The sequence below is a fragment of the Herpailurus yagouaroundi genome, unplaced genomic scaffold (genome assembly GCF_014898765.1).
Source record: "Herpailurus yagouaroundi ecotype Mexico unplaced genomic scaffold, PumYag 251, whole genome shotgun sequence".
NCBI classification, from domain to species: domain Eukaryota; kingdom Metazoa; phylum Chordata; class Mammalia; order Carnivora; family Felidae; genus Herpailurus; species Herpailurus yagouaroundi.
In genome coordinates this window covers 492,389-515,129 of record NW_024412468.1, presented here as the reverse complement: position 1 = coordinate 515,129, position 22,741 = coordinate 492,389, and the positions used below count along the sequence as shown (strand labels likewise).

At 42.3% G+C, this 22,741-nt stretch overlaps 1 long non-coding RNA gene across 1 annotated transcript in view; it reads right to left on the bottom strand.

The window, feature by feature from the left end:
• The window catches only part of LOC121020765 (uncharacterized), a 42,642-nt gene that overhangs the window by 5,563 nt on the left and 14,338 nt on the right, over window positions 1-22,741 (bottom strand). Inside the window, exon 2 of the long non-coding RNA XR_005786272.1 lies at window positions 9,923-10,096. This is a non-coding gene — a long non-coding RNA (uncharacterized LOC121020765). The remainder of the gene's footprint in view (window positions 1-9,922; window positions 10,097-22,741) is intronic.

The window sequence follows — 22,741 nt, the reverse complement described above, 5'->3', positions numbered from 1 at the left end:
GGTCTCTCCTTGCCCTCCAAGCATGGGGGCCAGTTTGCAAACCAACAGTATCCCAGACCCCCTTGCCACTTTCAAGGTTGGTATTAGCATCATTCGTCAGCTTGCACCTATGGCCACCAGGGGAGTCACATACGCAAGCTAAAAGAGCTGGTTTATGGACTGCTTGGGTTGGTATATGAGTGAGATCCAAAAATGAATACCTGGTACACTGTAGCCTTACTTAAGTGTGGATCTGCAAGACCGTGGTAGGGAAAATTTTCCTAATCGTGGAGTTTTGAGTACTGGACTTGATTGTTGCTATTGTGTAGAATAAGGGGCCTGAGGTGAGAAAAGGAGGGTGTGTATGAGTGCAAGTGTGTGTGTGTGTATGTGTGTGCATGCACACATGCATAAAAACACATACATCCTCTCAGGTAGTGGTGAGTGGTCTGGCTGGTTGGTCAGAAGCCAGAAAGGGAAACAGCTGAAAGACTGAACACAAGAAAGCTTGTGAGAGGCTTGTGAAGGGACGTGTGGGAGTAGAGCTGAAGTGTGAAGGGTTTTACATCACGGGTAATGTCCCCCAGAAAACAAGTGCCCACCGTGGAAAAGACACTGAATAACAACACAGATAAAATGTTTTGATCAGTCGACATTAGCTCGCCTTGCCATTGGTCCCTCTGTACTGGAGTGGAGTGGTCATGGGGACAGGGATGGATGGCGTGACTCCCATTTATCAGTTGCCCCATGAATAGAGCAAATGGTGGCAGCCACGGAGTTCCGTGGCTTAGATATTCCTTTAAGAAGAAACCTGCTGACCAGCTGTGAGGAGTGCAGGTAGCTGACGGTCTTCACTGGCAGCACCTTCTGGATGCATCACAGCATCTGGATGGCAACCACCCCCTCTTCCCAGGCAGCTCAGGCACTGGCTGAGCCCCGCGGGAATAACAGTACCCTTTCTGCCCAACACGGGACTCTTCTACCAGCCATCTTTGCTCCAGAGCTCAAAGGGGGCCAAGTGAGAGTTTTGCATAGGTGCACCTCCGGCTAGGGCCTCTCTGCTCAATCCGCCTGGCTTCTCCCTTTCTTTTCACGAGTCCAAATGCTAGCATCACAGTCTGCTCCTGCTCCCTTTTCCATTTATTTTTCGTAGACGCCTCCACCACCTCCTCCTCCACCTCCTTCTGGGCATCTGCTTCCTAGAGGACCCAACAGATGCAGAGGCATTTCTGCTCTCCTTTGTTGTAATAATGAATGTACCTTTAATTTTCAAAGTATGTGTTTGAATAATTCTTTTCCCTGCTGTTTGCTTCTTGGTGTTGAATAGTTTATTACGTGGTACTCATCTCACCTGAATGTACTTGAGTGCTCACACAAATCATTCACAAAGATATATTTTAGTGTGTCAAGAATAAGGTCTTAGTATAACAATTCCACAAAGGAGTGGCTAATGATATAATCTGTACTAGTTAAATGTGCCTCCATTCCATGATGTATAGCATAGGTAGTACAGACAGATCTGTTGAGAAGCAATACTCCCACACCAAAGAAATAAAGTCACAAGATTTGTTATTTATAGATCTTAGATATGGGGGAGGGGAACTTCGGGAATGATCTGGGGGACAGCAGTCCTCTGTTCCAGGCCATGGGTCAGGAGATGGTAGAAAGCAGGGTAGCAAGTACCTCTTACTTATAAGGTGGTTGGGCAGAGGACACTACCTTTTCACAGGCTCAGTGCTAAGCAGTTATTTCAAAAGGTGCCCTGAAATCAGTAATCAAAAAACTCTTCCAACAAACAAAAGTCTAGGACCAGATAGATTTTACTAAACATTTAAAGAAGTTAATACCTATTCTTCTCAAACTCTTCTAGAAAGTAGAAGAGGGAGGAAAGCTTTCAAATTCATTCTACAAGGCCAGTAATACCCTGACTTCAAAATCAGATAGACATTACATAAAAAAGAAAACTATAGGCCAATATCCCTGATGAGCATAAATGCGAAACTCCTCAACAAAATATTAGCAAACTGAATCCAACAATACATTAAAAGAATCAGTCATCTCAATCAAGAGGGAGTTGTTCCAGGGTACAAGATGGTTCAATATTTGCAAACCAATCAACGTGATACATCACATTAACAAAATGAAGGATAAAAACCATATGATCATTTTGATAGATCCAGGAAAAGCATTTGACAAAATTCAACATCCATTTATGAAAGAAGTTCTCAACAAAGTGGGCTTAGAGGAAACAGATCTCAACATAATAAAGGCCATATATCACAAACCCACAACTAACATCATACTTAGTGGGAAAAAGCTGAGAGCTTTTCCTCTGATACCACGATTAAGACAAGGATGTCTGCTCTCACCACCTGTATTGAAGTCCTAGTCTCAGCAATCAGGCAAGCAAAAGAAATAAAAGGCAACAAAATTGGTTAGGAAGAATTTAAACTGTCACTATTGGCAGATGACATGATAAAACACATAGAAAACCTAAAAAACACACTAAAAAACTATTAGAACTAATGAATAATGCACTAAACTTGCAGGATACAAAATTAACATACAGAAATATGTTGAGTTTCTTTTTTTTTTTTTTCCTTTTTTTTTTTTAATTTTTTTTTCAACATTTATTTATTTTTGGGACAGAGAGAGACAGAGCATGAACAGGGGAGGGGCAGAGAGAGAGGGAGACACAGAATCGGAAACAGGCTCCAGGCTCTGAGCCAACAGCCCAGAGCCTGACGCGGGGCTCGAACTCACGGAGTACAAGATTGTGACCTGGCTGAAGTCGGACGCTTAACCGACTGCGCCACCCAGGCGCCCCATGTTTCAATATAATAATAACAAAGTAGCAGAAAGAGAAATTAAGAATACAATCCCATAATTGTACCAAAAAGAATAAAATACCTAGGAATAAATTTAACCAAGAAGGTAAATGGTCTGTATTCTGAAAAGTATAAAACTTTAATGAAAGAAATTAAAGATGAAAAAAATGGAGACATATACCATTGCCATGCCCATGGAGTGGAAAAATTAATATTGTCAAAATGTCCATATTACCCCAAGCAATCTACAGATTCAATGCAATCCCTGTCAAAATACCAATAGCATTTTTCACAGAGCTAGAAAAAATAATACTAAAATTTGTAAGGAACCATAAAAGACTTTGAATAGCCAAGGTAATCTTGAGAAAAATCTTGGGAGGTATCTCAGTCCCAAATTTCAAGCTATGAAAAGCTATAGTACAGTGCTGGCACAAACACAGATATATAGATCAATGGAACAAGATAGATAGCCCAGAAATAAACCCATGCTTAGATGGTCAATTAATCTATGAAAAAGAAGGCAAGAATATCTAATGGGGAAAAGACAGTCTCTTCAACAAAATGTGTGGGAAAACTGGACAGCAGCATGCAAAAGAACGAAACTGGACCACCTTCTTACACCATACACAAAAATAAACTCAAAATGGATTAAAGACCTAAAGTTAGACCTGAGACCATAAATATCCCAGACAAGAACACAGGCAATAATTTCTTTGACATTGGCCAAAGAAACATATTTCTAGGTATGTCTCCTTTTTAAAAATTTTTAATGTTTTATTTTATTTTTGACAGAGAGAGACAGAGACAGAGCTCGAGTGGGGGAAGGGCAGAGTGTGAGGGAGACACAGCATCTGAAGCAGGCTCCAGGCTCTGAGCTGTCAGTACAGAGCCTGATGTGGGACTGGAACCCATGAGCTGTGAGATCACGACCTGAGCTGAAGTCGGATGCTTAACTGACCGAGCCACCCAGGCGCCCCTAAATATGTCTCTTACTGCAAGAGAAACAAAAGCAAAAATAATCTATTGGGATGACATGAATATAAAAACCCTTTGTACAGTGCAGGAAATCATCCACAAAACAAAAAAGCAACCTATTGAATGGGAGAAAATATTTGCAAATGATATATCTAATAAGGGGTTAATATCCAAAATATATAAAGAACTTCTACAACTCAACATCAAAAAAACCCAGACAATCTTATTAAAAACTGGGCAGAGGACCTGAATAGACATTTTTCTAAACAAAATACACAGATGGCCAACAGACACATGAAAATATGCTCAACATCACTCATCATCAGGGAAATGCAAATCAAAATCACAATGAGATAGTACCTGAATATCTGTCAGAAAGGCTACAGCCCAAAAGACAAGAAACAATGAGTGCTGGCAAGGATGTGGAGAAAAAGGAACCTGTGCACTGTTGGTGGGAGTGTAAACTGGCAGAGCCACTGTGGAAAACAGTATGTAGTTTCCTTAAAAAATTAAAAAGAGAAGTACCATATTATCCAGTAATTCCACCACTGTGCATTTACCCAAAGAATATGAAAACATTAATTCAAAAAGATGCATGCACCCTTATGTTCATTGCAGCATTATTTACAACAGCCAAGACATGGAAGAAACCTAAGTGCCCACTGATAGATGAACGGATGAAGAAGATATGGCACACACACACACAGGAACACTACTCAGCCACAAAAAAGAATGAGGTCTTGCCATTAGTGACAACATGGATGGACTTGGAAGGTATTATGCTAAGTGAGCCAAGTCAGAGAAAGGCAAATATCATATTATTTCACTTACATGTGGAATGTAAAAAACAGAAAATGAACAAGCAAACAAATAAACAGAAACAGACCCATAAATACAGAGAACAAACTGATGGTAGCCAGAGGGGAGAGGTAGGGGGATGGGCAGAATGGGTGGAGGGAAGGGGGAGACACAGGCTGCCAGTGATGGGAGAACAAGTCACGGGGATGAAACGTGACCTCACGGGGAGGACACCAGTGCTGTGTGGTAGTGGTCCGAGTAGCCTTATGTCAGTGACAGGCCGTGTGAGCAGGGCACAACGTGTGGAGCTGTGTGTGCCTGAAACTCGTGTGACATAACCCGACTGTGCCTCAGGAAGACAAAGAAAGAAACTGAAAAAGGCCCGGGAAAACAAAGCAGGGACCGGTGGCAGGAACCCTCAGCTCAGCGGTCATGGATGTCCAGACTCGGGCACCAGCAGGTTGTCACACCATAATGCACACCTGGAGTTTTTCTCCGCACAGATGTGTCAGGTGGTAGAAATATCCAGTAACTGCAGAGCACGCTGTGGAAACTTGACCTGCAGCTTGAATGTACTTATAAATCGTGGGCTGTATGTGCCTGGATGGTAGGTGTTCAGTACATATTTGCTGAACGAATGAAGGGATAAAATGACTGGTATACATCTACTAGCTGAACAGTTGTTTAGAAGTGTTAGTGTAGAATTGATTGACGTTATTTTAATTATTTTAGTGAAGTTATGTAATAATTATAAACTATTATTAAAAAGCATGGTAATTCTTGGCATAATTCTCTGAGCAGCCCTTTGCACACAAATCTGTGGTCTCTGGTTCCAATTACCACCTCTTTGGCATATTTTCAGGCCCCATTGGGGTTTCCTATGACTTCCTGTTAGCGTGGGACCCAGGGTACCAAAGTGGCCTCACTGAGCTCCCGGCAGCCTGTGCGGCCTTTGCAAGCAGCCTCCTGCCCCCCAGGTCCCTACTTCCAGCATGCCGACCATGTTCTGCTGCCTGCACATGACTTCCTGCTGATCGGAACATTCCAGTGTGCCGGCTGTTAGTGAGCTAAGGTGGCATGTCCTGGTGGCAGGGTTCTGAGGCATGTGCCAAAGAAACTTCGGGGAAGCTCGGTGGGAACGGGATGCTGTGGCGTCACATGTGGGTTCTCTGGAAGTGGGCATGGAGCTGGAGTTTAGGGCGGACGACACGTGCCAGGGGTCATGCCCTGAAAGGGAACAAGAGAGAAGGCCACGCTGGGCCTGGGGAGAAGTGAGGCTTGCATCACACGTGTGCAAGGCCCAGGCTGGCGGGGCGTGGGCACTGCTGGAACCAGTACCGTTGTCAGTGTGGCCCACTCAGCCATGGGCTGCAGGATGCCCGGGAGGGACAGGACTTGGGGCAAGCCAGTCTTTCAGGCCCTGCCTGGGCTGCGGAGAGCTGGGAGCCTGTCTGCAGACCACTCCTCACAGGTGGGGAGCAAGTCCTTTCTGGAAGGGAGGCTGGGTGGGCTTTCTTTGTGGCTGCAGCACCTGGTGTGTAGAGGGCCTCTTCTTCTCCTTTTTTTTTTTTTTAAAGTAAAATCTGTTGTCTTATTGTATGTAAACTGTAAGCGTGCAATTTAATGTGCTTTGATATATGTAAGCAACCATGTAATAAAACTGTTCCAATTAAGGCAGAGGACACGTCATCACCCAATATAAAATTCCCTCTTTTCCTCTTCCTGGTCCCTCTTGTCTCTCTTGTGCACTGTGTCTTTAGTTGGATACGGGGGGTGTGTGTGTGTGTGTGTGTGTGTGTGTGTGTGTGTGTGTGTGTGTGATTTTAGAGATTGAGAGAGCGAGAGAGAGTGTATGTGAGCAGGGGAAGGGCATACAGAAAGAGAGAATCCCAAGCAGGCTCCACACTCAGCACAGAGCCCGAGGAAGGGCTCAATCCCATGACCCTGGGATCATGACCTGAGCTGAAACCAAGAGCTGGACATTCAATCAACTGAACTAGACAGGCGCCCCAATAGGCTGTTTTTGAAGTTCATACACATCTATGTTTTCGTAGTTTGTTCATTATTGTTGCTGGGCCATTTTCCATGGAATGAATGCATTAAAATCTGTCCAACTCTACATCTGGTACAATATGTGAGTTGTTTCCTGGCTTTGTTCTGTTTTATTTTGTTTGACTCTTATGGAGAAAACAGTTATAAATAGACTTGAGATTTGTGTTTTTGTGGACAGATGTTTTCATTTCTCTTGGGTAAATGTGATACATACACACAATGGAATAGTATTCAGCCATAAAAAAGAAGAAAATCTTGTCATTTGGCAAAACCTGGATGGACCTTGAGGGCATCATACTGAGTGAAATAAGTCAGATAGAGAAAGACAAATACCACGTGATCTTACTTATGTGTGGCCTCTAACTCAGAGACAAAGAGAACAGACTGGGAGTTGCTGGAGATGGGCTGGGGTGGGCGAGATGGGTGAAGGTCAAATGGTACAAAGGTTGGGGTAGAACACACTCCCTTTCCATAAGCTACTGATACAACATTTAATTGTCAGGATGAGGCCAGACGAGGAAGGATGTCGATGTTGCGTGATGCTCACGTCCCTCCCCACACCCCCAATAAATACTCGTTTTACAAAAATAGCTACTGGCTCACAAACTATAGTTTGTTGAGCCTGGCTGCAGGCAACACATAGATTTGATTAAAAAGTTAAATATTAATCTTCAAATCTAAGTTATAATATGTTGGTTTTATTTTTCCTCTTTGAACAATTTTAATTGACACACAACATAGAAAAAACTATGTAAACAGCAACATAACTATTTCCCTTAAATCTCTCCCTGTAGCTCTGGTGCTTCACTCACCCGCTCTCTGGGGAGCAGGACAGCCCGCCTTTTACCTCGTATGCTGATTCTGTACACAACGGGGTACGAATGAATAATCTCACTAAATCTATCCCTAAAGGTCTCTTGTTGCTATTTTCTCCCAAACAGCTGTGGGTCTTCAAATCACATGTTCATGGCATCTTTCAACCTCCCATTTCTGAATACAGGCAAAATCGTTGTGTCTGATCTGAGAATCGTGGCTCCGTGAGTCAACACAGCGTTCTAAAGGACTCATTCCACCCTTTCCAGGTCTTCTTCCACCGTCTTTTCAAGCAGGCAGAAGTAATTCGAGGGAGGCACGTCCAGGCTGAGTGAGGTTTTGGCAGATGGGGGGAAAGGGAGGAGATTGGATTCCCTACCTTTTAATTTTTGTAACAAAGGAAACCTAGGCCCTGGGGGAGGTTAAGAAGTTTGCTCAAAGAAGATGAAGATACTTTCTGATTTCTCCTGTTTTGTGTCTTGTTCCTATACTGAATTTATTCTGTTTGGGTTCTAACTGATATATATCTATATTTAAAAATTTTTTTAATGTTTATTTATTTTGGTGAGAGAAAGAGACACACACAGAATGTGAGTGGGGGAGGGGCAGAGAGAGGGGGAGACACAGAATCCGAAGCGGGCTCCAGGCTCTGAGCTGTCAGCACAGAGCCTGACATGGGGCTCAAACCCACAAACTGTGAGATCGTGACCTGAGCTGAAGCTGGACACTCAACTGACTGAGCCACCCAGATGCCTATATGTATATGTACATATACATATAGGCATAATATATACATATATGTACATATACATGTACATATACATATATGTACATATACATGTACATATACATATATGATAATATATAATATATATGTATGCATATATAAATGGGAATGAGAAGCTGGAGGAAGAACATTTCTCTAAATGTTGGTGCACAGCTTCAGATATCTGTGGTTGGAGAAGTGCTTTACTGTGATGAAGGGGTAACATGACCTTCCCGATACGAGTGCATTTGTGGCTAGTCCTCTGTTGTAGTATAAAGTTCATGTGTCCTCTCAGTTCCAAAATGCAGTGATCCAAAGACAGAAAGGACAAAAACATTTTAGTATTGTCTTAAAATAGAAGTTAATTTCATTCTTTTTTTGAAGCTTAAAATAGTATGTAATTACAGTCCAATCCATGCTAATTAAGAAACACTTGGCCACAAGGATCTAGCTATCTACTACTAGGAAATTTAATAATAGAAGAGCAGAATTTTTGAGTAGAAGAGACTCCATAGATCATTTGTGTCAGGGGCTCTTATGCTTTTAGGATTATGGGTCACGCTGTATACCTTATACTTTTGGATTCTATTCTCCAGGCGATATGTTCACATTTTTACAGTGTATGTGCAAGTCTGTCTATTTTACTCACCTTAGGGACAGCTGAACTTATTCATAGATCTCTCCCTTTGCTTCTAAGAATATCTGACACATTCATGATTTTTTAAAATAGTATTTGAAAGGCTTTTGAGAAGCAATTTATTGACATATGGGGGGGGCTGTCCTTAAACCATTCAAATAACTTTTAGACTATAAATACAGAGAACAAACTGGTGGCTGCTGGAGCAGAGGGGGTGCGGGGTGGGCAAAATGGTGAAGGGTTTCGGGTGGGGGACACAGGCTTCCAGTTATGGAAGTAGATCATAGGAATAAGAGGCACAGCACGGGGGACACATTTCATATGGTAAGAGTTGGGATGGTCACAGGTGGGGACATGTGTAGCAAGCACAGCATGGTGGACGGACTGGCCAGGTCGTTGCGTCATGCACCTGAAACTGCCATGACATTGTGGCAACTATACTCAAAAAACCCCCACGAAACAACCAAAGCCAAATAACTTCTCTCCTTCTTTACCAATATGTTATAAGAGAAAGAATGCAGTAATATGAGTCAGAATCAGCTGATCCTTCAAGTCACCCTGGGGGCCTCATCATCGTCATATGGGAGCATCACCCCAAACCCGCATCTGAATTTACACATGGAGCTGTCGGTAGTCTCTAACAACGTCCCTCCTCTGCCCCACAGGGTTGCCGGACACGAAATCTATCCACAGCTCAGACAACCAAATGAACCGTTGAAGCGTGTGTGGAACCGATCTGTCATGCTGTGTGTGCCTTGGAATTCTCATCAGGGCAGACTGTTTCCTCACCTAAATTCCTGCACCTCCCGAGTGAGCGGCAGGTGTGGACGCAGATGCAGGCGGGTGGGTGCAGGATCTGCTCTTCACCATCACCCCGACCCCCACCCTGACCCTCCAGATCAGCTGACGCGGGGGCAGCAGGGGCTGTGGATCCAGCGGACCCTCGAAGGTGGAGAGTCAGGTGTCCCAGGAGTGGGGAGGGTCCCGCAAGGAGGGCGCGCCCACGGGCGGAGATGTAGGTGCACTGACGGGTGGCACCGTCTTCCTCCTGGAGTCCAGTTCCCCAGGACTTACCTGAATTCCAAAGACTGCTGGCCTCTGCTCTTTCTGCAGGCCGATCATAGCAACTAACGTCTCAAAACTGCCGCTTCTGTTTCACCCAAGGCCCCAGTTTTGTTCAGGAATTAGTGCAGGAGGATCGTGTCATTGGGATCTCTTCCAGGTCAGAAGCACCACAAGCATATACACCTGGAAATTACAGGGTCCACAATAAGTCCTTTATTGTCTTTATTTTATTTTTTTAAATTCTTTTTTTTAAGTTTATTTATTTTGAGAGAGAGAGACCGTGCACATGAGCAGGGGAGGGGCAGAGAGGGAGACAGAGAATCCCAAGCAGGCTCCACCCTGTCAGCACAGAGCCTGGCGTGGCGCTTGAACTCACAAACCGTGATATCATGACCTCGGCCAAAATCAAGAGTGGGACGCTTCACGGACTGAGCCACCCAGGTGCCCCTCTGTATCCTATTCTTTATATACACCACAGAAAAATTAAGATAGCGCAGGTTTTGAATTTTTGAGGCAAACATTACATTCTTGTGTCCTGGTCCTATCATTGGTTGTGAAAACTTCCATCACTGTGGGTTTCCTATTTGGGTAAATTTTGCATATGTTCTTTAAAAATATCAATTCCAGGGGCACCTGGGTGTCTCAGGGGGTTGAGCGTCCAACTTCAGCTCAGGTCATGATCTTATGGTTCATGAGTTCAAGCCCAGCGCCAGGCTCTGGGCTGACAGCTTAGAGCCTGGAGCCTGCCGCCTGCTTCGGGTTCTGGGTCTCCCTCTCTCTCTGCCCCTCCCCAGTTCACACTCTTTCTCTCAAAAATAAACATTAAAAAAAGTAAAATACCAATTCCATTTCTTTTTCTGGCTTCATATCGAACAGTTTCACATTACATGGAACTCACTTGTGGAAAACACTAAAAACCGCTGCTTTGTGCAGCTAAAATTCACAATGGGACTATTGATGCTTTTATCAGGTATTTTAGACATTATTCAAATGTCAAACTAAAAAATGACAAAGGACTGGCAAAGGTACACTAAAAATATAAATATTTATAGTCTCTTCTTTCTGTAGGCCCTAAGCTCTTTGGTCACATTCTATAATGTCATTTTTTTTTTTTTTCAAATTATGTCACTTTTCTCTGATTCTCCCCTGCTCCTGGGAGGCAGGGGGTTCTCTGTCATCTCAACCCATGGTGCAGTCACTGCCCATAATAGGGAGGGAGGGAGGGAGGGAGGGATGGACAGATGGATGGGCGAATGGATGGATGGGTAAATGAATAAGAGAAATGAAGGGTGAGAAGGAAGAATTAATCTGCCTAACAAAATTGACTTTTGGAGAACCTTATTTTATCGATGTTTGCAAATACGTGGTGCCTTGAATACTGCAATTTCTCATGTTGACTATTTTAATAAATGATTTAAGAATCCTTAGATTGCAAGGTACAAAGACATGCTTGAATTGCCTTGAAGATAAGGATATTTGTTTTCAGAATATTAAGTGGAAAACTTTCAAATATCTAAAGGAGTTATAATATCTTTTAAATTGAAATTTAGAAATACCCAAATAAATGAAGTCATAAAATATAGATGTTTTTATATATTTAACCAATTATTACCCCAAACCCATTATTATTGTTTATTTCAGAATTCTTGGGTTTCTGTTTCCTCATCTAGAGAATGTTCCTCATCTAGAGAATGCCAGTATCAGTGAGGTTTAAATGAGAACTTTTACTTAAAAAAACAACTCAGTGACTAAGTGGTAAACTATAATTAGTTTTCTTTTACATTCCTCGACTTCAAAAAATAAAAATAATTATGTTTTTTGCCTGTGCAAAATTATGTGATTTGACGCTCACAAGAATAAATTATGTGAATGGATTGTGGAAATGTAAAAGCTTCATGAATACTTGAGTGGTACTCAAGGTAATAGTTAAGCAAACAGGACCCCGAAACTTCAGAAGTGATGCTCTTTTTTTTTAAAACTAAATCAAGGATATGAATTCATTTGAGTGCTCAAAAATGAGGATTAAACTCAGTTACATACAAACATAAAAATTAAATATAGTCTACAATGAAATATTTAAAATAAGTCACTAATGAACTTAATTTAAAAATAGATGGAAAACTGTCATTAATGCTTGTAGGCATTTCCTTAGTCTTTGATTTCTTAATAGGAAGTTGTCTTTCAATGCTTAGTTCAGAACAAACAGAAAATTCCATTTCCAATAGTGAGTTTTTATAAATAGCTTTATAATTGTTTCCAGTTTATATTTTTAAAAAGGCCTACTAGAATAATGTGCATTATTTGTGTAATTATTTCATGTCTGTGGCGTTTTTGTAAAGTGAAGAATACTTAGCGAGCACCAAGGAGTGCCTAGAATAAAGATGGCAGAGCCAGAGGTAATCTTTCGCTTTAGAGATCACCTTTTTCAAACTTTTCGAATCATCTCTCTGAAACAATTATAGTTGAGGTGTCTGAGAATCTTGGGCTGTCTGAGTAATCACACAACCACAGAGCAGTTACGGAAACTGTAAACAGAACTCAGATGGTAGGATCCAGTTCTGAGGTCATCTTAAATCACGAAGAATTTGCAGTAGTTTAAGCTCTGTGTCCTGGTCAGAGCCTTGGGCCAGCCCTGACGCTCCAAGCCAGAGGGGACATGCCTCCATGCTCCTGGGCGGGTTCTATTCCCATGCTGCAAACGGTGGTGCCAGCCAGGCCTTCATGTACAACGTTTGAGGACACGGCAATGAAAGGAAATTAGGTTTATATTCTTTAATTTGTAGGTATTGGAATATTTGCCTTCTTATGAGCAGAAGCATTGTCCACTGGACACCAAATAAACACAATCCCACATATTTTGTTCATTTATTTTTAGTGAGAAGAAAACGTATCTGGCAGAATCCTAATAGTCAAGAGTTTCGTTCAATAAAGTGATGTGACTGTCTTTATCTTTTTATTTTAAATGTTTTATTATTTATTTATTTATTTTGAGAGAGAGAGAGAGAGAAAGCGCACATGCACGAGCAGGGGAGGGGCAGAGAGAGGGAGAGGGTATCCCAAGCAGGCTCTGCAATGTCGGCGCAGAGCCCCACAAGGGGCTCGATCCCACGAACCGAACTGCGAGATCATGACTGAGCTGAAGCCAAGAGTCAGACGCTCAACCAACTGAGCCACCCAGGTGCCCCTGATGTGACTCTCTTTAAAGATTGGTCACCTCCTATTCACCCCTGGATATTTTCACGGGGAAAAAAAAAAGCTTTTGTTTGTTAAATGGAGTTAAATTGTCTTGTTGAGTATTTCCACTGATCAATTTGGGTTTTTTTTTCCTGTTGTTTGTGAACAGAGTTACCATCCTGACATTAACCTGGCCCAAATAATTAATTTATATGTGAAAATAAAATTAACTTTATTTATTTCTTTCTTTATTTCTTTATTTATTAAAGTTTTTTTAAATGTTTATTTATTTTTGAGAGAGAGAGTGACAGAGCATGAATGGGAGAGGGGCAGAGAGAGAGGGAGACACAGAATCCAAAGCAGGCTCCAGGCTCTGAGCTGTCAGCACAGAGTCCAATGCAGGGCTCGAGCCCACCAACCATAAGATCATGACCCGGTAACAATTTTTCCTAGATTCTGAATTCTGCTTTGTTGATTTGCATATTTATCTTTAGGCAAATTCCACAGACTCTTGAGTCTGTGACTTTATAATAAATTTTTAAATTTGGCACTGCAAAAAAAAATTTTTGTTTTTCTTCACGTAAAACTTAATGCAAGTAAGTGTTAAAAATGTGGACAAGTAAAAAAAGTGTTAAAAAATTTTTAGTGTCTAAGTAGAGACTGGATGCTTATGGACTTTCACATGTCCCTATCACATTTTTAAAAAATTAATAATTTAGAGCATACTATTTAAATTTGTGTTTTAAAATGTAACACTCTCTCTTAAATATTTTTCTAATTAAAAATTCTTCTACAATATTTAAATGCCAATATTAATGTACCAGCAATCTTTAAAGATTAAATCATTAGACACTTAGGTTTCTCCATTGTTTTAAAAGTAAACACTTCTCTGACAAATATCCAAGTTGCTACATGTTTGAAGATACATTCATGTTGATTTCCTCAGAATAAATTCCAAGAATGGATTTTCTGGGTCAAAAAGAATATGCTTTTTAGAAAGCTTTTGACTTATACGGTCAAACTCCCCTCCAGGAATGTTATAACACGAATCCTCTTTAAATAAAACCAGATGAAACATATCACTTTTATGTGGCTCTGATGGTGTTGTTGTTTAGTCAAAAACAGCAGCAGGAAGTTTCCACTGTTAGGAAAGGAAAGACAACCGCCACAAACCCAAGAGTGGAAAGGTTATTTTCAGAAGTAAGCCAAGATTTCTCTCGTGGTCTGGAGCAGGTGGGGGTGGAGGGTGGTGTTGGTGGACCACAGGTGAGACGTTGCTTTTCCAAGATTCTCTCACAGCCCTGCTTCTCCCTCATCTTCAGTTCTTCAGTTCAGGCTCCTTCAGTTCATCTTCTTCACTTCATACTCCTCGTCGCTCCTATTCAGATAGTCTCTGCTTTGGGAATGGCACAAGTGACACTGGCTGGTTACCCACTCAGGGTCTTTCCAATGTGAAGCTCATGACACTGTAAGCTGACCTGGTACCTGGGGTTAGCACTAGGCATTTTACCACTGTCCCAGCAGCTGACCAATTACAGGATTCCCGACAGCATCTTGTATTTTGAAAGAATGAATTTTTAAATCGCCTAATATAAATTTCTCTTACCATCGTCAGGCCATCAGAGGAGACATTTTTCTTTTCCATTTAACTGGTAACTTCTCATCACAAACAAATCATCAATTTTAGAGAGTGATGTCATAAATACAGTAGTCTTATTTAAGCCTCCTGAAATTCCCAAAGCAAGGTCCCTGGACCATCAGCAGCAGCATCTCCTGGGCACCTGCTAGGAATGTAAATTCTCAGGCCCCATCCCACTCCTAGTGAATCAGAAACTCTGGGCTTAGGGTTCATTGCTCTGTTGGAACAAGCCCTCCAGATAACCCTGATGATGCAGGCTGACGTGGGAGAGCCACCTAGCAAATACAATACTCTGAAGTGAAGTCAGAATGAATTTGGAAGAATGTAATTTAGTAGTAGGGAAGACTTCTTCCTCATCTCTCCACGTATTTGAATTAGTTGTGATACCCAAAGCCTCACTGCTCACTAAAATATGTGTGGGATCAACCTTTTCTCCCTGGAACATAATAGGAACATTACTACTTCTAAAATTACTGGAAAAGTCATGTTTCTTAGGAACATTGTGATGTTGTGCTCCTCACTGAGCTGAGGGCTGCTGAGAGGATGTTTTCTGTTACTTCTCTCCGTTTTCCCCAGGGGCTCAATGTATCCCCTCCACCAGATTTCTGGTTGCTCTGAGTACAAGTCTGACATCCTCACTCATTCAAATTTTTCACTTGCAACAACATACAGTACCATGAGAAACTTCCTCCGTTAGTGTTTTCTCGTAAGTGCTATCCAGTTGTCAGTGGAATGAGTTTTTGATTTATGAGAGAATCTTTGCTTGTGTTAAAAAACAAGGTTAAATACCTCTTGGAAAAGTGAAGTTGCTGCTAACATTTATAAGGTGCTGTGTAGCTCACAGACTGTAAGGGAACAAAAGTCAATGTGTGTGAGACATAAGGTGTATTTGGATGCTGCTCTTTACTCCTGAATCAGGAGAAAGGGTCCCAGGAAAACTCAACTACCCAAGAGAACAAGGCCTTTTCTATCAGCCGATTTTCCTAAGTAGGACTCTTCTGGTGATCACAGAGGAAAACATAGAAGGCATAGGCTTTGGGCAGCAGAAACATGAAGGCCGGTTATGTGAGGCAGGTCCCAGACCCCGCTTGTTGCCTGAACGTCTCTGGGTATTGGGGGTGTTCTGACGCTGACCTCGTTCTTTCCAGCTGTGTGGTCAGAGCTGCTCTTCCTACACCTGGACCTGAGCACCGGGCAGTGGGGCTGTGGTTGCCAGAGGGGCAGAAATGGGAAAACGCGAAGAAAAGCGAGAGACGCAGAAAAGATGGTTTACTGCTCATGCCTTCCCACGACATGTTGTTTCTCTGTTGTTTATAAATGAGATTAACAACTCAAGGTGAATGAAATAAAACAGAGTACAAAATCATGCTGTTTCATTTAACACACTATCATTTTACTTTTCTCATGGGGGAGCATATTGTCTCTTCATAAATGTGCACATTATCGAGCTAAATTTACCCATGATCACACACTATCAGCCTAAAATTGGTCTAAGTCTACTAAAGGGTGAATTAAACTATACAAAAGGTTTAATAAGAGGTTTAAATAAGAGGAACAAACTTATTTATTTTTGAGAGAGAGACAGAGAGACAGAGCTCAAGCAGGGGAGGGACAGACAGAGAGGGAGACACAGAAACTGAACCAGGCTCCAAGCTCTGAGCTGTCAGCACAGAGCCTGACGTGGGGCTTGAACCGCACACTATGAGATCATGACCTGAGCCAAAGTTGGACGCTTAACCAACTGAGCCACCCAGGTGCACCTATGTATTGTACTTTATTTATCATAGACAAACATGGATTCCATTATTAGGGCTGGTTTTTGTAATCAGATTAGAGTGTGAAGTCATGCATTCAACAAAAATTTAACAAGTATGGATGTACAGAGAGAAAGAAGTGAATTTGAAACTAAGAATCCATTTACAATACCTATTGTTTTACTGAAAAAAGAGAAGAATTTATTGTTTCCTTAGTTATGATTCTCAGACTTGGAGTCGATTTCACCAGTCAGGGAAGGACTGAACCCAAATGGTACAAGACACCGGCGCTGGCAGCGGGTATGCAGAGACAGCACAGGTCTGGTAACAGTGCTTTGCTTGTGGGCAACACTGATTTCATTGTAAACATAATATACATTGTGTAAAATGATTGATATGATCTCACAGAAATCATATGATGCCAGGGGTACATAAAGCATTACACTTACAGGGATAGGAAACCACAGCTGAAAATAATGTTGAGAGAAACTCATATTCTGAGACTACATTAATGACACCATTTAAAACAGGTCTTGATACACTGATACTGGGACCTACTGGGTGGTATCAAATTAGAAATTCCCCATTAGTATTAAAGAGTCTCTATTTGCTGAAGAACTGCTCACTCATATTTAAAAGAAAGTGTTTTAATGTCTGTTTTATTATTTATTTATTTCTTAAAAAAAATTTTTTTTAACGTTTATTTATTTCTGAGACAGAGAGAGACAGAGCATGACCAGGGGAGGGTCAGAGAGAGCGAGACACAGAATCCGAAACAGGCTCCAGGCTCTGAGCTGTCAGCACAGAGCCCCACGCAGGGCTCGAACTCACAGACCGTGAAATCATGACCTGAGCCAAAGTCGGCGACTTAACCGACTGAGCCACCCAGGCGCCCCTGTTTGTTTTATTTTTGAGAGAGAGAGAGACAAAGCTCAAGCAGGGGAGTGGCAGAGAGAGAGGGAGACACAGAATCCAAAGCAGGCTCCAGGCTCTGAGTTGACAGCACAGAACCTGATGTGGGTCTTGAACCAACAAACTGTGGGATAATGACCACACTTAACCAACACTTAACCGACACTTAACCAACTGAGCCACCCAGGTGCCCCTACTCACTCATATTTTTTTTTTAAAAATTATTTTTATTTGAGAGAGAGAGAGAGAGAGAGAGAGAGAGAGAGAGAGAGAGAAAGAATCCCAAGCAGGCTCCATGCTCAGAGCACAGCCCAACTTGGGGCTCGATCCCATGACCCTGGGATCATGACCTGAGCCGAAATCAACCAAATGAGCCTGGCCACAACCAAATGAGCCACCCAGGTACATTAAAAACATTTTTTTTTTCATATTTTTTGTGTGAAAATATGCAGACTGAGCTTCTTTTACATTACTGTCTCTGAATAGCAATCTGTAATAGTTATATAAAACTCTAGGATTGATTTGGTAATTATCTACTGCGGCTTGGCAGACCTGGGGTAAAGGGAAAGGAAACTAGTATTTATTGACCAAAAAAGCTTCCCAGTAAGGTTCTCACCACATTCAGCTCTTAAAGCAGTATTAGGTCAATGTTTACTTGTGATGCAGGAAGTTGCCTAAGAGATTGCACTGAAGTTGTGAGACCGTCTACAGTAAGATGGGCACTGTTATTCCTCCTGAGAGATGAGTGCTAAGATGATCATTTTTATTCTAGCGATTTCAATATGTGACCCTTTCTATGAAATAATTAATAATTTATGAATACATAGACTTAAAAATATTCCTGGAGGATAACACAGCTGTTACCTTTGGGGGCTGTCATGAGGGAAAGAGTGAGAGAGGGTGAGGTCATATGTCCAGGGTAACGTCTGGCATACAGTAGGGCTCCAAGAATTCTTTCCTTTTCTTTGCTCTGGGGGCAGAGACCCCTCTTTCCTTTGCCCTGGGGGCACGTACCACTCCTTCTCCGACTCCACTTTTGTACAAGTTTTCTATGAACACTTGTTCATTTATTGATTATTGAAAATATGTTTTAACAAGTTTTTCATTGCAAGTGTTCATTAGGAATTGGAAGAACTTGAAGTCACGCAGGGCCTGATGTAAAATGATTGCCAAGTGTAGTCTGACAACTGAGATGGTTTAGATATTCGCAGAACTATTTAGCATCTGAAGCCTTGGCCAAAAACTAACGCCATAAGCTCATGGTATTTATGCAGTTGTATTAGTCATTGTGAGAATAAAGTGCCTTCTCCACCCCCCCATCTTTAATACAGTCTCACGATCTTCTCTTCATATTTTCTACTGAGAAACTCAGCTAATCCACATATACTAAAGACACGCAAACAGAAACACATAACCAAATATATTTATGAATTGCATACATAAACTGGATATATACAAATTAAGTATACACTAATATATACACTAATTAAATAGTATTATATGTATAAACTCTAATATACCCTAAATAAACCAAATATATAACATCATAGTAAGCTACCTAAAGCAATCTCTACACTCATATCCATACCTGTATCAATAGCTCCATTATAACCGTGTTGACCAGGTGCTAGAATTCATGCTAGGTTTGTAAGAAGAATAAAATACAGTTCCTGCCATCATCAACATAATATTTTACGTGGTGAAGCAGATAAAGAAATACGTATTATAGGGTTTACACTGACAAAACAGAACTCTAACGCAGAGAAATAATAGTGGCCGGAAGAGCCCGTCTGTGTGTGGGGTGTGTGCATGAGGTCTTGTGCACAGGTGACAGTGCACCTGTACGATCAAGAGGAACTAGGAGGTGGCATGGCCGAGTGTGACTGCGGGCAGAGCCAAGCAGTTTGGGTTGGGCGGTTGTAACAGTAGAAGCTGAGTGTGAAGACGAACGGAGGAGCCGTCTACACTAAGCTGAGAGTGAAGATGAAGGGAGGAGAGGTCTACACTAAGCTGAGGGACTTTGGAACTTTATTCCAGAAGCAAATGAGCTGTAGGGAATATGAATGAGAGATGACCGCTTTTCTTTTGGAAATCTCAATTGGAAACTGGAAGAGACAGAAGCAAGCTGACTTCATTAAAAGTAAGACGATTATGCACCGAAGTCCACACCAGTGTTTCTCAAACTATACTGTGTGCACAGCTGGCCTGGGGGTGTGGGCACAATATGGATCCTGATGAGTCTGTCTGGGAGGCTGGAGCCTTTCCCAGCTGTCCAGGCTTCGGGTCTGCAGACCCCCCTTGCAGTAGTGAGGCCCAGGAGAGACACTAATCCCAGCAGGAAGGGTCTGAGCAGACAGCACATGGGGACAGGGGATAGCTGGGGAGGAGGGGAGAGGGCTGGGGGCCATAGCCTCTGGGGCAGCCGGGCGGGGGGGGGGGTACTGGCAGGCTCTGGGGAACATGGGACAGCTGAGGGAGGGCTGGGGGCCAGCAGCCTCTGGGGGCAGCCAGGGGGGCAGGTGGGTGGGCTGCGGGCCAGCAGGCTCTGGGTGGCATGCTGCACAGGCAAAGGCAGCAGGGCATCTTTGAGGAAGAATTAATTTGGAAACAATTATCAAAATTCCATGGTGGGAGCAGTTTCACATAACCAGTGACTCACAGTGATTTCGCCTGTCCTAAGATAAGCATGGTGAAGATTAATAAATTCATTTCCCGAAACACATGAGTGTTCTGTGGGGTACGGTACTGTCCCCAGTGACAGACTGTTACTAATCTTGTCCCACAGGCCTTGTGTTCTCAACGTTAGGCTTTGATCTGCTTTTTGTTGATAGCGATTTTCTCATCCTTTGAACAAAGTCTTCCCATGACCCTGTGCGCTCAGATGGCTCTCCACCAGCCGTCTCTCCTCCTCTCCACCCATCAAAATAAACCAAGATTTTAGCATCTCCTTCCAATTCCTCAGTCCCCTGTTGACATAGAGACATCCTGAACCGGCCAGCCCTCCCCCTACTGAGGGCGACCCCTCACGGGTGCTTCCCCCCTTCAGGGATTTGTCTTGTCCCCTTCTTTTATGTCAAATATCTCCCCACATAGAGACTCTTGCTGTCCCCACTTGAGCTCAAATGTCTTTATAGTGATGTCCTGCTCCCTCCCTCCCTGAGGCTGTCTTGCTGTCCTGACACGCCCTCCCTCGCTGCCTCCACTAGACCCTGGTGCTGACTTCCACCCCTCCCCAAAATGGCTTCCCTGAAAGGACTCTTGCCTTGTCACCGTCACCGATGACCTGTGAGATGGACACCTGGCATCCTGTTTTCCTCGAGCCTCATTCTCTCATCCTCAGGCCTCCTCTCCCCTGAGAGCCTCCTTCCCTTGGCTTCTGTGAGACCACTTTCTCCTGTTGCTCTTCTGACTCTGTGGAAGTCCCTCCTCAGACCCCTTCATTTCCCATTTAGTCTTTAAAATTTGCTTTTTCTATGCATAAAATGTATAATATGAGGATTACATTTATTCCAGGGTCCCCAGTAGTGATTGTGTGGGACGTACACAGCAGAGCATTTTGACACAGTTTGGATTCAGCGACTAGTTGTGGTAAAGGTAATGTGAGTGGTGGGGATTCAGACTCTGGACTCAGACTTCCTATGTTCAAATCCTGTCTGTGTACTTTCCAGCTTTGTGACTTTGGGAAAATTCCATGAGCTCTCTGTTCATTTCCTCATTTGTAAGATGGAGACCACAGTAGTACTTCCTTCATAAAACTGTTAGGGTTCAATGATGTATGTGCTTGAGGAACTTAGTCCAGTGCTCGGAAGTAATAAGTTCCAATTATTATTGTCTGTTAATAACAAATCTTACTATTCAATTTTGTCATAAAATGACCCTACACCAACTTTAACTTTCTACTTGTCATCTGATGACCCCAAGCCTTCCCAACCTTTTGTTTTTAATTTTAATTTTTCTCTTTGAGTAGCTTCAATTAACCTTTTAAAAAGGATTTAAGTACTGTGAGCCCATTTTTTACTGGTAGTCTGTACGTCACTTGCTCAGGACCCCTTGTGCCCAGTGAAGCATTTTCTGCATTTTCACATTTTGAAACCACTCAGTGTGAGCGTGAGTGCAGGTGGTGACAGCCCCGGGGCTGGGAACCAGAAGCCCGAGATTCACTCATGTCCTGACTCCTCCACCTGCTCATCATGTGGCTTTGCTCAAAACCTAGCCCTCTGAACTTTAGTTTCTACAATTGAAAAAGGAAAATATCTGCTTACAGTTTAATATGTATATAAAAACATCCAAAAGTATGAATGGCAAAAATTTGTAGAGTACACATTTAGGAAGCACTCTGCAGATGTGAAATGTAGTCAAACTGCTTTATTTACAATCTTCCTCAGTGTTTCAGTGATGTAAATTGTGGTTATTGTCATAAAATGAGCTTATGTGCTGTCGGGCTTCAGGTCCTCCCACCATCTGCACTCCCGGTTTCAAGTCTGTGATTGCCCAACTGTATTCCAATGGTTTTGGGGTCTTTCATGTCAAGTTTCAAAACTTTTCAGATAAAATGATTTTACCTCCTATCTTAATGGCACATTGAAAGGAATATCAAAACAAACAGTAACTGTCCTTGGAGACATACGTAACAACAACAAAACAGCCAGGAGCTGCAAGTGTCGCCTCTTTAAGCAAAAACAAAACTATGTCCCTTCTCGGTTCTAGCAGAATACTTTAAAGTTGGAAGAAAAATTGGCATGAAAAGTAAGACAGGCTAGTTGTTGATGCAAGAACATTTTTGATGAGCACACTGGCTGTAAGAGGACAATAGTGGCTGATGAGTTCCCACCTGGTGTCTAAGCCGACTGTAATTGCGTTGGCTCTAAGGATGTGCTTATGGTTGGCTCAAATCTGGATTGTACATGACTGCCACTTTTTTGTGTTATGCATAATCAAGTGAATGAACAAGGAAGAATATGAAATCCACTTAACACATGCAGTTTAACCAGGAGGAAGATGATTCTGCCAGCACTAAGATTTATCTCTAACGGGTTTTCAATCAGCTAAAGTGGGAAGCTAAGAATTTTGTATCAATTTACACTCTTCTTCCATGAGAAATGAGTTTGGGGTGGCTGGAGACCCTCTAACTTAGCATCCACAACTTGCCTGTGCAGAAACTTACGCATATGTATTTCATGTTCAATTTTTTTGATGCAGGAAGAATGTCATGAACTTTAAATGGGTCACGGTTTTCTTCTGCTTTTTTTCCCCCTTACCTTGTAATTTACTAAAATAGTAGGATGTTTTGCAAAGATCATGAAATAGAATTTTTTTGGTTTTAGTCACATATTTCTAATGTCCTTTTTT